Genomic DNA, 7,920 nt, shown 5'->3' on the forward strand with positions numbered 1-7,920 from the left:
GTTCAGGATATATTTGTCCGAAACTAACATATGACATTGACTGGCAGAAAAAGAGATTCACTTTGATAAACTGGGGCAACCAACTTTGTAGCTACAGTAATTAATAATTATAACGTATTTGAAAACGCAGTGTAAATTATATTTTTAAAAAATTTAAATTTATTTTGTTAAAATTTAATATAATTTATATATTTTAGATCGTTTTGATGTGTTGATATTAAAAATAATTTTTAAAAAATAAAAAAAATTATTAACATGCATTTCAATACAAAAAATTATTTAAAAAATAATTATTATTATACTTTCAAATACTCTCGTACTTACCTTTTATTCAGTCAAAAAAATCAAATTCATCGAATCCCATCACTTAGCTCTGTGAAAAAGTATTGTTTCTACGGCCACCTATGTTTAATGAAAAGTAATTTTAAAAAAAAAATTTAATTTTTTTTTATATTTATTTGATATTAAAAAAATTGATAAACAAAAAATATTTATTGGTTAAAAAAAAATAGTTTCATTTTCAGGAAAGTATTTTATTTTGAGAAAAAAACATTTTTTAGAAATTATAAAAAATTTAAAAATATCATGTTATTTACCGATTATATCAAATTTGGTCCTCAAACTTTTAATTGCCTATATATTTTATTTTAATTTTTATTTTAATTTTATCCATTAAAATTTGATTTAATCTGATTTTTATATCAACTTTATTTTTTATTTTTATAATTGTTATTTGTTTTTCTCTTATCATTTTCTTAATTGAAATTTTTTATCTAACATATTTGATCATCATTCTTTTAATTGTTATTTATTTTATTTGAAATAATTTATGAAATTATAATTATTTTTTTTAATTTCATCATCTTTCAACTTTTTTATATGTTAGATTTGATCGCTATTATTTTGATTGTTATTTATTTTATTTGAGATGATTTATGAAATTAGATTTTTTTTTTTCAATTTAATTCTCATTCGACCTTTTAATTTGTAAGATTTGTTCTTCATTATTTTAATGAACTTGAAAAAATTATTAATAACTTATTTTCCAGTTAATTTTTCATGACTTAACCAATCATTAAAAAGTGTTTTCCAACTTATTTTTCATGATACTACTAAACATTTTCAAATCATTTTGATGCGCTGATATTAAAAATAATTTTTTTAAAATAAAAAAATATCTTTTTAATGCATTTCTGAGTTAAAAGCACTTTTAAAAGTAGCTGCAATTACACTTCCAAACAGGCTATACACGCTAATTCTTGGCTAGCGCTACACCGCAAGTATGATCAGTTTCTTTAAACATTAAAAAATATGAAAACATTAATGGCATGTTTTTTAGCAATAAAAGAAATTTTTAATTATGAATTCAAAATCTAATGTATAGTTGTATTTGTTTTTTATTATTGAAACAAAGATATATTAAATTAATCCAGACTAACTGTAATTAACCTGAAAAATTCATGACTTGGATGATGAGACCATAATAACCTTATAGAAAGCAAATTATAATAAATTATAAAGTCTAATTCTTAATCGATCTAATATCGAACAACAAAAATAAGAAGGAAAAAAAATTCAATTCTAAAAAGGACCAAAAAAGGAAAACTCGAGTCAACCCGAGTGAACATATCAATCACATAACCCAGGTCATGAGAATGAGATAACCTATAGAAAAAAAACTAAAAAATTTTATGAAATCCAATTCCCAAACCAATACAATGTTGAATGGAAAAATTAAAAAAAAAAACAATATAAAAAACAACAAAAAAAAAAGATCCGAGTCAACCTAACTTAACCGGCAAAACTCTTAACTCGAGTCAAGATATTAGGATAACTTCATTAAGAAAAATAAAAAACTCAATCCCTTAACTAACCAAATATTTAAGGATAAAATTAAAAAAAATAATAAAAAACCCAAAAAAAATCAACTAAAATCAATTCTGGTTAACTTTCCAAACCCACAATTCAGGTCATGAGACCGAGATCAATTCATAGAAAGAAAATTGAAAAAAAAAAATATGAAGCTCAATCCCCAACCATTTCAAAGTTGAGGGAAGAAATTAAAAAAAACAATTCAACTAAAAAAAGATCCAAAGAAAAACAAATAACAATTAAAAGAATAAAGATAAAAAATAGCATAAGAGAATTGATAAAGCATGATGAAAAAACCAATGTGAAAAAGAGAAAAAAAAGAGAGGACGAGAAAAGAAAAAAAAAAGTGGGTCGTCAGCCACACATCCACTATATATGCTACCTCGTCTAAAAACTTTGTTAGGACCATTCAAATGACAACGAGGAAGATCACATTTTGAAGTCAAAAGAGGCTATACGTGTCTTTATAGATTAATTGCTCTCTCTACATATTTGTGCGTTGCATGCGTCAATCTTTCCCTCACTACCTGTTTAATTTGTCCCCAACTCTATTTTAGTTTCAAATTTGAGCCCAAAAACCTTAATTATTTTAAACTAATAAAATTAAATTTTATTATGTGAAATTGATCATTAACCACTCAAAAAGATTTTTTCTCAATATCACGGGATCCTCATATTTAGGAAACTGAAACAAATTGTTAAGTCTAATAAAAAAAATCAATGTAAAATGATCAAATGGGAAGGGGGTGTTTTTTATTTGTCTAATCTTGAAATTTGATCTCCAAAACCTTAATTGTTTTAAATCAATAAAATTTTATATAATCTTATCAAATCAATCATCAATTAAGTAACGTGATTTTTTCTTGATACTATAAAATCTCTTGACCTAGGCAACCAAAACAATCCACTAGTAAGTGTGTTTGGAATAAATGTATGGTAAGGTGTGGTTAAGTTTTTTTTGGTGGAATCCTCAGAAAAAAAAACATGTAATTTTTACTTTTAGTGAGGTATAGTGACATGTGATTTGTATTTTAAAGGAGTTGTATTTTTTTAAAAAAATTAATCATACCTTATCACGTATCTATCTCTCAAACACATACTTAATATCAAATAAATGCAACATCAAATAAATAAATTGAAAAAGAAAAAATCAAAGTACCAAGGTAAAAAAAAGAATAGAAGAAGACAAATCATTGTAGAACACGGTTCATCCACAAATTATTTCTCTATATATAAACAACGATTTACTTTTTTATTAGCTTTTTTTATATATATAAAACAATATCTTTTTGATAAAATAAAATGGTTTTTTACTGATCCAATTCAAATTGTATCTCCAGTTAATTTATATCTAAGCCTCTGTTTGTGATTGTAGGCCAAACAAAAATTATTTAAAATTTTATATTTTTATATTTTTGAATTGTTTTAATAAACAAATATTATAAAAAATTATTATTTTAATTTATTTTTTAATAAAAAATATTTTAAAAAACACCGTATTTCAAAACATCGACCAAGTTGACTCATCATACAGCACCAAATCTGGGGTCGAACTAGTGGACGACCGGTGTTAAAGTTAGGTAAAATAGCTGTATGACACTCTCTCCCATCGTAGTTCCCCACATCCGCGTAAGTGGTGGGTTGCACCTCTACGACTTCGTTTGCTGGTGTACGACTATCGAGGACTATCTACACTTGGAAGGATAAGGGTGTCGACGCTGGAGCTGCTTTTTTGTGGAGAGTCGGTTGTTTTTCTTCTTTTTCTGCACTGTTTATTTTGTTTAAAGTGAATAGTATTTTTTTTTAAAAAAACCAAATTAAAATTCACTTACACGGTAATTTTTTTAATTTTAAAAATCAGTGCAATGAATTAAAATTTGCTAGCACGGTTCATGTTCAAGTGAACAATATTTTTTTTTAAAAAAATTAGTTTAGAGTGAATTAAATTTACCAGCGCTGGTCACATGAACAATATTTTTTTTCCTGAAAAACTAGTGTAAAGTGAATTAAATTCACTCGCACTGTAATCTCAATTTTATTCCTGATAATATTTTATCTAATTTTATTGCACGCTCAAAAAATCATGGAAACTATAATTCTTGTCGGATGAATTTTGTACATAATAGAATTGTAGATAGTTTAATGAAACAATAAAAAATATTTTATATAAAATATTATTTATTTCATGATATAATAGTAGTAGTTAAATCTACATTATTTAAATTTAAAACCACACACACACACACACACACACACACACACACACACACATATATATATATATATATATATATATATATATATATATATATATAACCTCAGTTTAAAAAGCATTTTTAACTAAACATATTAAATTATTTTTTGTTCAATTTTAATTTTAACTATAATTTTAACCAAGCATATATATGTTGAGCTGTGAGATAACAGTTGAAGATTGTATTCTGTTACAGTTGGTTATAACAAACGGGAATCTTGTATAGATAATACCCAGCTAAGCTCATGTATAAATAGCAACAATTACAAGCAAATAAAGTCAAAAATTAGAAATCATTCACTTACCCATTGTTTCTCTTCTCTATTCCTCTCTTCATTATTCTTCTCTGCAAATCTTCTTATTACTTCAACCATATTCTCTGTCTCTTCTCAACATATGGTATCAGAGCCATATCACTAAAATCAAATAAAATCAAGAAACTGAGTTTTCTTGAAAAAGAAAAGCAAAGCAGAAAAGATCAATCAATGGCAACAGAATCAAACAATTTTGTGCAGGCAGTAATACCAAGATTTGATGGTCATTATGACCATTGGTCTATGCTTATGGAGAACTTTCTTAAGTCCAAAGAATACTGGAGTCTAATAGAAAAAGGGATTGGTGCAACAAGAGGAGAAGGAGTGCAATCAGCAGCACAATCAGCAGCACAACAGCAAGTAATTGAAGAAGAAAAATTGAAGGATTTAAAGGTCAAGAACTACCTATTTCAAGCCATTGACAGAACCATCATTGAAACTATACTCAACAAGGAGACTTCAAAGGCCATCTGGGATTCCATGAAACTGAAATATCAAGGATCCACCAAAGTGAGACGTGCCCAGTTACAAGCACTTAGAAGAGAATTTGAAGTTCTTGGCATGAAAGAAGGGGAAAAAGTTGATGAGTACTTTACAAGAACATTAACTATTGCAAACAAAATGCAAGTGCATGGAGAAAGTATGAAGCATAATGTAATTGTTGAGAAAATTTTAAGGTCAATGACCTCAAAATTCAATTATGTTGTATGTTCTATTGAAGAATCTAATGATTCTTCAACCATGTCAATAGATGAACTTCAAAGCAGTCTCCTAGTTCATGAACAGAGGATGCAAGGTCAGAAAGAAGAAGAGCAGGCTTTAAACATTACTAATTCAGAGAAAATGGGAAGAAGAATTGAATACAGAACTGAAGGGAAGGAAAGATTTCGTGGTGGTTTCAGGGAAAGGGGTCGAGGAAGGGGAAGACAGCCCTACAACAAAGCCTTGATCCAGTGCTACAACTGCCAAAAACTAGGACATTTTCAATACGAATGTCCTGTTAGAAACGGAAATGACATGAATGCATATTTTACAGAAGTAGATGAGGAAGAAGAGATGTTATTAATGGCCTACAAAGATGAAGGGGATCATGAAGAAGCAAAAGAAAAAGTTGTATGGATTCTTGACTTAGGTTGCAGCAATCACATGTGCAGCAACAAGGAATGGTTTTTTGAATTTGATGACAAGTTTAGAAGAACTGTAAAGCTTGGAGACAATTCAAAAATGATGGCTATGGGAAAGGGACATATCAAGCTAAACATCAAAGGAATTACACAGGTATTCACAGAGGTATATTTCATACCTGAATTGAAGAACAACCTCCTGAGCATAGGCCAGCTGCAAGAAAAACAGTTAGCAATTCTTATCAAAGATGACAAATGTAGGGTTTATCACCCTAAGAAAGGTTTGATTATGCAATCTCAAATGTCATCTAACAGAATATTTCCCATACTTGCTACTGTGATAACTCCTATGGCTAGTTGTCTACAAGCAACATCTGAAGATGTCACCAATCTATGGCACTGTCGATATGGGCATCTAAGCCTCAAGGGGCTGAAAACCTTGGTTTCAATGGAGATGGTCAAGGGTTTACCTGCACTGAATGACTCATTAAAAGTCTGTCAAGATTGCATGAAAGGAAAGCAGCATAGAGAGACATTGCCAAAGAAAAGTTTGTGGAGAGCATCCAAGAAACTACAACTTGTCCATGCAGATATTTGTGGACCCATTTCACCACAATCAAACAGTGGGAAAAGGTACATAATCACTTTTATAGATGATTATAGTAGAAAAACTTGGGCTTATTTTCTATTACACAAATCTGAAGCACTGTCTATATTCAAGAAATATAAAGTGAGTGTGGAAAAAGAAAGTGGTGAAAGAGTCAGTTGTTTAAGAACTGACAGAGGGAGAGAGTTCACCTCAAGTGAATTCAATGATTTTTGCAGCACACATGGAATCAAGAGACAACTTACCACAGCATACACCCCACATCAGAATGGGGTTGTAGAGAGAAAGAATCGCACCATAATGAATATGGTGCGCATCATGTTGTCAGGGAAGGAATTACCAAAACAATTATGGGCAGAGGCTGTAAATTGGTCCATCTATGTGATAAATAGAAGCCCCGCCACAGCTGTTCCCAATACTACTCCTGAAGAAGTTTGGAGTAACAGGAAGCCTAGTGTTGAGTGTTTCCGTGTGTTTGGATGTGTGGCTTATGCTCACATACCTGACAATCAACGCAAGAAGTTAGATGACAAAAGTTTCAAATGTGTGTGGTTAGGAGTAAGTGAAGAGTCTAAAGGGTACAGACTTTATGATCATGTGGGAAAGAAAATCATCACTAGCAGAGATGTAGTATGTGTGGAAAATGAAAAGTGGGAGTGGGACAGAAGTGCAGAAGAGTTGAAGCATAAAGAGTTAGAATGGGCAGACATTAATGAGGAAGAAGACAGTGAGATCAATGGAGGTTTTGAAGGTGTAAACAGTCATCCTGAACATGCTGATGGTGTGCACAATGATAACTCATCAAGTAGTCTTGTAGATAGTCTACCTGATGGAATATCACAGAATGACAAGCAAGAAAGGTGCAGAAGAAAACCAACCTGGTTAACAGATTATGTGACTGATGAAGCACTATCTGAAGGAGAAGAAGAGGGAAGACATAATCTTGCAATGCTCATCTCTACAGAGGACCCTGTCACATTTGAAGAAGCAGTCAAAAGTGAAAAGTGGAGAACAACAATGGATACAGAGATAAAGGCCATTGAAAAGAACAATACATGGGAATTAACTGTCCTACCAGCTGAAGCAAAACCTATAGGAGTGAAGTGGGTATTCAAGACCAAATTAAATGAAGAGGGAAAGGTGGACAAGCACAAGGCAAGGCTTGTGGCAAAGGGGTACTCCCAAAGACAAGGAATTGACTATAATGAAGTATTCGCACCAGTAGCTAGATGGGATACAATCAGAACTATCCTAGCATTGGCAGCTCACAAAGGCTGGTATGTTTATCAGCTGGATGTTAAGAGTGCCTTTTTACATGGAGAGCTAGCTGAAGCCATATTTGTTGAACAACCACAAGGATTTGAGAAACAAGGAGATGAGCATAAGGTGTACAGACTGAAAAGAGCATTATATGGACTCAAGCAAGCCCCTAGGGCTTGGTACAGCAGAATTGAGACTTACTTTGTCAAAGAGGGCTTTGAAAAATGCTTCTGTGAATATACATTATTCACAAAAACCAGTGACAAAGGCAGTATGCTAATTGTAAGTCTATATGTGGATGATCTTATCTTTACAGGAAATAGTGAATGCATGTTTAAAGGCTTCAAAGACTCAATGATGAGAGAGTTTGACATGACTGATCTTGGAAGAATGAAGTACTTTTTAGGTGTGGAAGTCATACAAAATGCAGAACTGATATTCATCTGTCAAAAGAAGTATGCTAGAGAGGTGTTGGGAAGATTTGGAATG

This window comes from Populus nigra, chromosome 1, assembly GCF_951802175.1.
Source record: "Populus nigra chromosome 1, ddPopNigr1.1, whole genome shotgun sequence".
NCBI lineage: Eukaryota > Viridiplantae > Streptophyta > Magnoliopsida > Malpighiales > Salicaceae > Populus > Populus nigra.